At 38.9% G+C, this 12086-nt stretch overlaps 1 long non-coding RNA gene across 1 annotated transcript in view; it reads left to right on the top strand.

Annotated features, from left to right (window-relative positions):
* Positions 1 to 12086, top strand: part of LOC125943857 (uncharacterized) — a 56875-nt gene that overhangs the window by 10631 nt on the left and 34158 nt on the right. The gene's annotated exons all lie outside the window — the stretch shown is intronic.

Genomic DNA, 12086 nt, shown 5'->3' with positions numbered 1-12086 from the left:
ATCCGTCTTTATCAGCAAAAGTGGGAAAGAGCCACGTTTGTGCACTGAAACGTTTTCCTGAGGTTGTCTGCCTTGAAGCCCATGGTGGTAATCACCGGAAACAGGGCAGATCCAGAGTAGCACCAAAGGAGAAGCCTTTATCAAGACAAATATGGAGGGGGGTTACTGCATGCTCAAATTTGTGAGCTCACAAGTTTGCCAAGGCCGCGTCGTGTCGGTAGTTGATGAAGACTACATGAGATAGAGAGAGATAAATGAGATGCGAAAGGCAGGGAGGTTAACCGGAAGGTAACTATCCATTAACATGGTTATTGAATAACCACATAGGCTAAAATTATTTAGGTACTGTTTATGAGGACTACATATTTGCTGGAAATCTCTGAAAATAATTGTGCAAGCGCAGAATAACACCCTCCACGAGTGGTGACGTCCTTGAAAGAATGAATATGTATCAGTTGTACCTGTGTGGTGAATAAAGTTACATAAAAAAACTTGGCAATAGAAACTAAATTCAGAGTAGTACTCCAAGTACATTGCCTCTTCTTTAGGACTAGATGAATGCAATTAATTATAATAATCAATTGAAAATCGAATGCCAATCACAAAAAAATGTTATAAATGTTTTAGCTCCTACCTGAGAGCCATGATTGTGAACAAAGCTCCAGTTGAACCATCTCTAATTTTTCATTTTCATGATTTGTGTTTAAACTACTTACCATGCCTCTTTCGACCAGACCAGACGAGCTTTCGTCAAACTCTTCAATACTTCAATGCAAATAATTAGAGGTTGGCAAATGTAACTTTTTTCTAATGGGAATAGTAAGTGTCGAATAGTCGAATACAGATGAATACATTTACAGCAGACTTATTTATCTTGATATAATTAAGCACCGTGCTTGTACTGACCACAAAAAAAAGAAAAATACTGCTAACTATCAGGGAAGATTAGGATTACTTTTAAACACAAGTTCACTAATTGTGATTTAAAACTGCACAAACACCACTCAAAATCTTTAGAGCCTGGTGGCAAAACAAGAGTTCTAAGAATAAATAGCTGCTGTATGACTAGCTGTAAAAAAGTACTAAATAAATAGTTGTGGCAGAAAAAAAACGGAAGACAAAAGCTGCAGAAGGACTATTTTGCTGTAAAGACATGTAAAAGGACAGGTTGCAAGAAAAAAATCACTGGTTATAAAAAAATAACATGATCAGACTGTCAATAAAAATAAATGCTAGACTATAATCAAACATCAGGAGTTGTCATGTAGCCTTCCATCATGAAACCAAAAACACAGTTTGCATTACCAATTTTGTTTCTCCATTGCTTCGACAACTTTTGTTGTTTCACTTGTGATAATTTGGGATACTTTGTTAGCAGATGGTGAACAGTAACAACTTTAACAGTCGGTTACTGCGAAGTATTTGGCTAGTTTTATTTAATCAAAAATGCTGAATAACTGATTATTTTAGAATACGAATACTTAGCATGTAACGTTCGATTCATATCCAAAACTTCAAATATTCTTCCACCCCTACAAATAATACTTCCTTTACCAGTGCTCATGCCAAAGCCCCCCCGCCCCCCCTCCCCCCTCCTTAATATGTACTCGGCATCCACCTCTACAATCCTGAGGCATACTGACATTATGCCGTGTGTCAACCCAAGCAAATAAAAAAAAATCCTGAGGCATGATTAGATTTCATTGTGTGGTAAGTACCAGTCTGCAATAGTTTGGATCTGTCGGCTGTGCTGAGTAATTGTACATCACATACTTGTAACAGTCAAGTAGTGCTTCTCAAGAATCGTGTTCGAACTGCACACACTAAAACATAAGCGGGGATATTCAAAAGACAAGTACGTGTTTTGCTTGCCAATCAACGTTTAGTGTGCTCATTTATGTTAGGTGTGCTGTTAAACGAATATTGTAATTTGCTAATGCAAAGAAAAAACAAGCCAGTATCTCTTGCTTTATAAATATATGCACTGAACCAAGAAAGTAATTAACAAAGAAGAACATCAGAAATAAACACAAATATGTGTGCACTTACCAGCATAAAATAATTCTCAATGCAATATTTCATTGAGGCATGCAACTTGAATTAAAGCCAGGTCACAGGCTTTCCAAAGCATTCCCTAACTTGTATGTGTTGCTCAGCAACATTCAAGAAGCTTTCACCAGGTTCATTTTTCCTTTGAATAACTTAATAGTAAATGAAAGGGAAGCCATGAGGGTAAGTCGTAGAGAAGACGGATACCTAGGTTCAATGATAAACTAAAACGCCAAAATGGAACTATTAGGCAGTCCAGAGGATCAGCAAAACTGGCATAGATTGGAAAAACTAGAAAGATGCATCATGGTGTATATTTATGTTATACAGGTCCCAGTCAAGTTGAAAGATTTTTACTTTCTAATAAACTTATAAGTCAATACATGACCAGCAATACTGTATAGGGAACTGAAACAATTTTAATAAAGTCATCTAGAAGTGAGGACAGAGAAGGGACTGAAGTGAGGATGCTAAAGTGGATGAAGTGGAAGCAGAATGTGAAGATACGTCTTAAAAAATGACATCCAACACACGCATAAAGGTGGCAAAGATTGGACTCAATGTTCAGGAAGAAGTTGAATATGACAATTTATTAGAATACATACATGAGAGGGCAGCAGCAATACAGCCGAGATAACTGTCATGCAAGAGGAAAGGATGCTAGTCTAAACATTAACAGTTGATCAGAAAATGATCAAGCATGGGTGCAGGCTTATGTAAAATTCCGTATGGTATGCACGATGTGAGAGTTGAATCTCATAAAGAACCGTGGCCTTACACGCCTCAAATATAAAATGATGTGGGCTAAGATGAGTGTATAATCAAGGATAGCATCAAGAGGGGGCCTCCTCCAAAAAAGAGAACAAGAGGGAGAGAAATTTTCGACGTAACTGATACAAGTCATACGTATCACAATTAACTCCAACATGTCTCGGGGAAGACACAAACTGAATCTGCCAATGGTGTATATATATATATATATATATATATATATATATATATATATATATATATATATATACATACGTACATACATACATGCATACATACATACATACATGCATACATATATTCCGGTGTGATAGGCGTAAAGTACTATATTTTTTTCATACTGTGTTACCCTTTGAACTTCGGCCATTGCTGTTTTAATATAGCAGTTGCCAACTGGCAGATAAAACGTAAATCTGCGCAACTAAGTCTACGACTGGAATATAATAATATAGCCATTTGCTGCTTGTAATTAATAACCACCTCTTTCTTTTTGCACGCAAATAGTACGCTGATATTCCCGAAAGAGCATCCTACAGTAGCTTATTTGTGTTTGTTAAATAGGGCACAAAATGCTTTACTCAAATCTGCATACTATATTTGTTTGTATGATTGATTAGTTGGTGAACTTGTCGATGAGGACTTTATATTTACTGTTGCAGCAAGATACTGGCAATGTTACATGACTGAAATGTTGCGATCTCACTCAGGATGTACATGGCCCCTTCATACATGACTGACGGCGCACTGTCAATAAATGTGTCGAAGTCAGATAATTTTATTCCATGGAGCTGGATAATCTCTTTCAAGGATGCAGAGAAGACAGGAATATCCTTTGTTGCATTGTTTAGGGAGTCCTTGTTTAATTCGGAGTAATAAAATTTTGGCTTGATGTACAGTCAGTATAATGCCACATTTTTTCATAAAAAAATTTAAATTACTGGCCCAAACCACATGAACAAGTTAATTACTAGCTGCAGGCATAACAAGAATTAAGGAAAAACTGCTACTTAACCATAGCTGACACAACACAGCATTGAACATGTGCGAAAAAGTGCCTTTGTGCGGTCCCTTTAGTAAAGCTATGATGTGTAGCAGTACAGTACTATCATATGTATCATGTGTAGCAGTAGTGGGAGGTCTTAAATAAGAAAAATGAAGCACCTAAACACTCAGCCTAATGGCATGCCAGAAGTTACAAAAGACAGATTTGTGATTTGGAGTTGTAAACATATACAAATTGCACTTGGTCACGAAGTAAGCATTCAGTGCATTTTATTAATTGCAATCAATCAATATTAATTTCACTTCACTTCAGGAGAAGGAGTCAGTGGCACAATGTATCAGACGTTGGAAAGCTAAAAGGATACATTCAACGCAAGAACCAAGTTCAATAGTGGAGATCAAGTTAGTGAACATGACAATAGTTTTGTTTTGCATGAGAGAGAAGGCCCTTATGACAGTTATGTTGACATTTGCTGAAGAAACCATTTTGTTACTCAATTAAGGATTACTGTGGAGCTTGAAATAAGTGATGTAGTGGTGGGTCGTAGCAGCAGGGAGGCTTGGCCTGGTGATCAAGGCCAGCAATTGCTCTGCCCGAGTGTTTCCTACGATACTACTGCGGTACGTCAGCACATGCATTCTGTTCTAGAACCTTAAAGGCAATGCTGATCAGGGTGATTGACCTGTCGAATGCCGACTACAGTATGATTATGCCAGTGTGACAACGATCGTATGATTGACGATGGGATGACAATTCTTGAGTCACGACGACTGAGGCATAATGACCGTGGGATGACGGCTGCATGCGTGACGACGACTGCGTGATCTACGACACAGCGTGAAGGCCGTGTCAAAGGGCTGATATTACGATGAATTCGAAATGACAACACAATGCCAACCACAGTGTGAAGACAGTAATCGGTGACGGTGAACGATGACGCGTCCGAGGACATGTCCAATTGAATGTCGGTGAGCAGTCCTTCGAATTTCGCACTGTGAGCAATGTACCATAGTGGTATGTGCTGCCCGAGCCAGCAAGCAGCAGCAACAGCTTGCGATGCCAACGCCATATGCCACCAACGTCCTGCATGTCGACAGACCGAGGAAGTAGCAGCGGTCACCAAGGCCGGCAGGCGCGCGCAGCAGCTAAGCCAAGTGGGCTTGAGATAGAGAGAGATACGGACCGGCGCGCTGACTTGTGAGAGGGAGGATGACGTGGCGTTGAGCCGATGCCCCTCCTCTCCCGCAATACCTGAGGCCCTAGCGAGCAGCAGGTGTTCCCTTTCGTTGGGCCCGCTCTACCCCGTCGAGGCGCGTTTGTGACGTGTAGCATCCCCAGCCAATGACAATTTAGATGCCGTTTCGCCGAGACGACAGATGCCGGCTTTTTCGCTCAATGGGCTATTTGATGCTTTCGCATCAATCATCGCAACAGAATAACGACGATGGCGTGTTTATGTAGAGCTCACGTACGTTCGCGCTTCGTCTGCGCGAGCTGTTTAATGCAAATTGCTTATAAGCAATGTTTATAAGCAATTGCTTATAAGCAATTGCTTATCGCAACCGCGGCGGCTGTAGCTGCTTTGATTGGATACTTTGGTTATAAAGTACAGTAAGTCTAGTTAATGAATTTTATTGGTATATATCTGAGGTTTTATAATTTTGTTAAATCAAGAACTTCGTTAAATCGAAACAACTTGATTAGATCATGCAACATACTATAAAATGTATGCCAGAGCCAAAAGTATGTCTTTTTTGCCTACATTCGCACTAATTGTAGCAGTTGAGCATGCACTCTGCCTTCATGGGAGAAATAATTAAACATTCTTAAAAGCTATATACGTCAATGATGCTAAAATCACCAGAATTCAATTAGACCTACTATACACATATTTTGCTTTTTAATTATCGTAAATCAGGCAAGACGTAGTTGATACTAGGTTTCCAGTGCTCATGAATGTGACAGCTAGAGTATCGAGTGGCATGTAGTGTAGGGCAGTGAAAACAAGGATACGAGAAGAAACGGAACGCAGACATAATTAGGTGCTTATGTCTGTGTTTCGTTGCTTATGGTATCCTTGCTTTTGCTGCAGTACACTACATGCCGTTCCATAATGATCAACCAACAAGCCTACATTGCCACCCTTGTAGAGAACAGAAAATTTAATTTAATCAATATTTGAATGTGTATATATATCTTGTTGTACAGCTCCTTGAGTCATGGTGCCCACATCTGAATGGATAGTTGGGCGAGTTGGTACGGTAACATATTCTTGATATAAGCGCGAAGAAGACACGGACGGAGGCGGAAGAAGACAGGACGAGCGCTAACTCACAACTAAATCTTTATTGGGAATAACAAACATATATATAAGTGATTGCGAAAACCGTAGCAAAGAAAACATCACATGGTCAAAAGGATAGCAGTTACCAGACAAATCTAATCAGGAAATGGTGAAGCCGCTAAAATTTAAACAAGAAAAAAGAAAGAAGAACTCTACTTCGCACTGACGCACGTGCTGAGCAAATATTGAAATTCACTTTGTGACAATGATAATGATGCCTGGCTAACACAAGTTTCTCCTAGTCTTTTAATGTGAAATGCCTCAATGATTTCGCGTGTAGTTTGGCATTTATGTCTAGAAAGGACTTTTGTGTCCTCAAACAATGGCCTACAACCGCACGTAAAACAATGCGAGGCTAGATGAGAAGCGTTGGGATTGTTAAGGGAATGCTGATGTTCATTTAGTCTAATATTGAGGCATCTGGCGCTCTGTCCAATATAAGCTTTACCGCACTTGAGTGGAATGTGATAGACTATGCCTGTGTCACAATGTGTTAAAGGGGACACGTGCCTAACACCACAATCATTTTTTCTTCTTTTTACTCCCCCCCCCCCGCTCAAGTTTCCTTTTTATGATAGGGCACATCCTTGACAACTTACGGGAGCCGAAAAAACCGTATTTCTTTTTTCTTGTTTAAATTTTAGCGGCTTCACCATTTCCTGAATAGATTTGTCTGGTAACTGCTATCCTTTTGACCATGTGATGTTTTCTTTGCTACGGTTTTCGCAATCACTTATATATATGTTTGTTATTCCCAATAAAGATTTAGTTGTGAGTTAGCGCTCGTCCTGTCTTCTTCCGCCTCCGTCCGTGTCTTCTTCGCGCTTATATCAAGAATATGTGCCCACATCATTTGTGGGTGCAAATTGTTTTTGTCAATTCTGTCCAATATAGCGGCAAGAAAAAAACAAATACAGAAACTGAGCTCGGGTCAATTGATGCTGTTTACCCAGTGTTACTCCAGTTCATTCAATCAGGATGCAGAGTACTGCTATACACATGACAGCTTTACTAAAGGGACCACACAAAGGCACTTTTCCGCACATGTTCAATGCTGTGTTGTGTCAGCTATGGTGAAGTAGCAATTTTTCCTTAATTCTTTTTATGCCTGCAGCTAGTAATTAACTTGTTCATGTGGTTTGGGCCAGTAATGTAAATCTTTTATGAAAAAATGTGGCATTATACTGACTGTACATCAGGCCAAAATTTTATCACTCCGTATTAAACAAGGACTCCCTAAACAATGCAACAAAGGCTATTCCTGTCTTCTCTGCATCCTTTAAAGAGATTATCCAGCTCCATGGAATAAAATTATTTGACTTCGACACATTTATTGACAGTGCGCCGTCAGTCATGTATGAAGGGGCCATGTACATACTGAGTGAGATCGCAACATTTCAGTCATGTAACATTGCCAGTATCTTGCTGCAACTGTAAATATAAAGTCCTCATCGACAAGTTCACCAACTAATCAATCATACAAACAATTATAGTATGCAAATTTGAGTAAAGCATTTTTGTACCCTATTTAATAAACACAAATAAGCTACTGTATGATGCTCTTTCGGGAATATCAGCGCACTATTTGCGTGCAAAAAGAAACAGGTGGTTATTAATTACAAGCAGCAAATGGCTATATTATTATATTCCAGTCGTAGACTTAGTTACGCAGATTTACGTTTTACCTGCCAGTTGGCAACTGCTATATTAAAACCGCAATGGCCCAAGTTCAAAGGGTAACACAGTATGAAAAAAATATAGAACTTTACGCCTATCACACCGGAATATATGTATGTATGTATGTATGTACGTATGTATGCATGTATGTATGTATGTATGCATGTATGTATGTACGTATGTGTGCGTATATATATGTATGTATATATATATATATATATATATATATATACACCATTTTGCCTACACCATTGGCAGATTCAGTTTGTGTATTCCCCGAGACATGTTGGAGTTAATTGTGATACGTATGACTTGTATCTGTTACGTCGAAAATCTCTCTCCCTCTTGTTCTCTTTTTTGGAGGACGCCCCCTCTTGATGCTATCCTTGATTATACACTCATCTTAGCCCACATCATTTTATATTTGAGGCGTGTAAGGCCACGGTTCTTTATGAGATTCAACTCTCACATCGTGCATACCATACAGAATTCTACATAAGCCTGCACACATGCTTAATCATTTTCTGATCAACTGTTAATGTTTAGAATAGCATCCTTTCCTCTTGCATGACAGTTATCTCGGGTGTATTGCTGCTGCCCTCTCATGTATGTATTCTAATAAATTGTCATATTCAACTTCTTCTTGAACATTGAGTCCAATCTTTGCCACCTTTATGCGTGTGTTGGATGTCATTTTTTTAAGACGTATCTTCACATTCTGCTTCCACTTCATCCACTTTAGCATCCTCATCCAGTCCCTTCTCTGTCCTGACTTCTAGATGACTTTATTAAAATTGTTTCAGTTCCCTATACAGTATTGCTGGTCATGTATTGTCTTATAAGTTTATTAGAAAGTAAAAATCTTTCAACTTGACTGGGACCTGTATAACATAAATATACATCATGAGGCATCTTTCCAGTTTTTCCAATATATGTCAGTTTTGCTGATCCTCTGGACTGCCTAATAGTTCCATTTTGGCGTTTTAGTTTATCATTGAAGCTAGGTATCCGTCTTCTCTATGACTTACCCTCATGGCTTCCCTTTCATTTACTATTAAGTTATTCAAAGGAAAAATGAACCAGGTGAGAGCTTCTTGAGTGTTGCTGAGCAACACATACAAGTTAGGGAATGCTTTGGAAAGCCTGTGACCTGGCTTTAATTCAAGTTGCATGCCTCAATGAAATATTGCATTGAGAATTATTTTATGCCGGTAAGTGCACACATATTTGTGTTTATTTCTGATGTTCTTCTTCGTTAATTACTTTCTTGGTTCAGTGCATATATTTATAAAGCAAGAGATACTGGCTTGTTTTTTCTTTGCATTAGCAAATTACAATATTCGTTTAACAGCACACCTAACATAAATGAGCACACTAAACGTTGATTGGCAAGCAAAACACGTAGTTGTCTTTTGAATATCCCAGCTTATGTTTTAGTGTGTGCAGTTCGAACACGATTCTTGAGAAGCACTACTTGACTGTTACAAGTATGTGATGTACAATTACTCAGCACAGCCGACAGATCCAAACTATTGCAGACTGGTACTTACCACACAATGCAAATCTAATCATGCCTCAGGATTTTTTTTTATTTGCTTGGGTTGCCACACGGCATAATGTCAGTATGCCTCAGGATTGTAGAGGTGGATGCCGAGTACATATTAAGGAGGGGGGAGGGGGGCGGGGGGGGGCTTTGGCATGAACACTGGTAAGGGAAGTATTATTTGTAGGGGTGGAAGAATATTTGAAGTTTTGGATATGATTCGAACGTTACATGCTAACTATTGGTATTCTAAAATAATCAACTATTCAGCATTTTTGATTAAATAAAACTAGCCAAATACTTCGCAGTAACCGACTGTTAAAGTTGTTACTGTTCACCATCTGCTAACAAAGTATCCCAAATTATCACAAGTGAAACAACAAAAGTTTTCGAAGCAATGCAGAAACAAAATTGGTAATGCAAACTGTGTTTTTGGTTTCATGATGGAAGGCTACATGACAACTCCTGATTTTTGATTATAGTCTATCATTTATTTTTATTGACAGTCTCGGCATGTAAATTTTTTATAACCAGTGATTTTTTTCTTGCAACCTGTCCTTTTACATGTCTTTACAGCAAAATAGTCATTCAGCAGCTTTTGTCTTCCGTTTTTTTTTTCTGCCACAACCATTTATTTATACTTTTTTACAGCTAGTCATACAGCAGCTATTTATTCTTAGAACTCTTGTTTTGCCACCAGGCTCTAAAGATTTTGAGAGGTGTTTGTGCAGTTTTTTAAATCACAATTTGTGAACTTGTGTTTAAAAGTAATCCTAATCTTCCCTGATAGTTAGCAGTATTTTTCTTTTTTTTTGTAGTCAGTACAAGCACGGTGCTTAATTATATCAAGATAAATAAGCCTGCTGTAAATGTGTTCATCTGTACTCGACTATTCGACACTTACTATTCCCATTAGAAAAAATTACATTTGCCAACCTCTAATTATTTGCATTGAAGTAGTGGAGTTTGACGAAAGCTCGTCTGGTCTGGTCGAAAGAGGAATAGTAAGTAGTTTAAACACAAATCATGAAAATGAAAAATTAGAGATGGTTCAACTGGAGCTTTGTTCACAATCATGGCTCTCAGGTAGGAGCTAAAACATTTATAACATTTTTTTGTGGTTGGCATTCGATTTTCAATTGATTATTATAATTAATTGCATTCATCTAGTCCTAAAGAAGAGGTAATGTATTTGGAGTACTACTCTGAATTTAGTTTCTATGCCAAGTTTTTTTTTATGTAACTTTATTCACCGCACAGGTACAACTGATACATATTCATTCTTTCAAGGACGTCACCACTAGTGGAGGGTGTTATTCGGCGCTTGCACAATTATTTTCAGAGATTTCCAGCAAATATGTAGTCCTCATAAACAGTACCTAAATCATTTGAGCCTATGTGCTTATTGATTAACCATGTTAATGGATAGTTACCTTCCGGTTAACCTCCCTGCCTTTCGCATCTCATTTATCTCTCTCTATCTCATGTAGTCTTCATCAACTACCGACACGACGCGGCCTTGACAAACTTGTGAGCTCACAAATTTGAGCATGCAGTAACCCCCCTCCATATTTGTCTTGATAAAGGCTTCTCCTTTGGTGCTACTCTGGATCCGCCCTGTTTCCGTTGATTACCACCATGGGCTTCAAGGCAGACAACCTCAGGAAAACGTTTCATGCACAAACGTGGCTCTTTCCCACTTTTGCTGATAAAGACGGATATTGAAAGCAAGGGTGCCATACCAGGCATGTTGGTCACAGACAGAACTGCGGGGAGGGGGGGGGGGGTTCTGAAAGTATTCATCTAGTGGACACATCCATTTCATCTGTTGCTGAAACGTTGATTGACTGGGGCACCTGTCTCCCTCTCACGTGGGCCCCAGCCCAGCCAATCAGAACTTAAGCAGCAGTTGAAATGGTTATGTCCATTTGGTTGACACTTGCAGAATACATCCCCTGTGTTCTGTCCTATCTTTCTGCCCTTCCCCATGTAATTTACTCAGTAAACTACTTGTTCATAAGTTGATTACCTTAATCAATGTTCAAATAGCTCAACGCTTAAATAGGTATGTACAAGTAAGGCACTATGAACCCAAGCAGTTTGGTTGGGTTTATAGCTGCCAACCAAACCCAAGCAGTTTGGTTGGCAGCTATAGGTTGGTGATTGCCACCATACAGACTCAACCAATGGCTTCACTGCAGCTTTCCATGGTAACTTTACTGCACTTTGAATGTAGAGAAGGTGGAATATAAAAATAGACTAGCATTTCTCTAATGTGCATCACCCCCTCCACTTTGTGTTGTTACAATCAGTATATTCAACCCAAACGAAGTCCTAACAAAAAGGAATTGTGACACTAATTTCATTTCACTGCCTCATCTTTAGAGGTGTAGCAAGATTCTTTAATTGCATTACCAGTTGTTACTCAGGTTTCAGCTATCAAGGCCTTATGGCACGTTTGGACGTTACCTGAACTGAGTAAACGGCACAGATTGCATAATTTCTCAATACATTTGCACAGCTTCCTTCACCTTTATTTCTGAATTAAAGCCAGCATTTCTCTTGTGACCATCTTTAAAGAGCTTGTAGTAATTTATACCCAACATAAAAGATGGGTGCTTTTTAGCGCTAGCATGCTGTCCTAGAGTATATTGTTGTATGGAAAATGTGCCGACACACAAGCCCGACAAATGCCACAT

Source organism: Dermacentor silvarum, chromosome 3 (genome assembly GCF_013339745.2).
Source record: "Dermacentor silvarum isolate Dsil-2018 chromosome 3, BIME_Dsil_1.4, whole genome shotgun sequence".
Taxonomy (NCBI): domain Eukaryota; kingdom Metazoa; phylum Arthropoda; class Arachnida; order Ixodida; family Ixodidae; genus Dermacentor; species Dermacentor silvarum.
The sequence above is the reverse complement of the archived record's forward strand: the minus strand, read 5'-3'. Positions and strand labels throughout refer to the sequence as shown.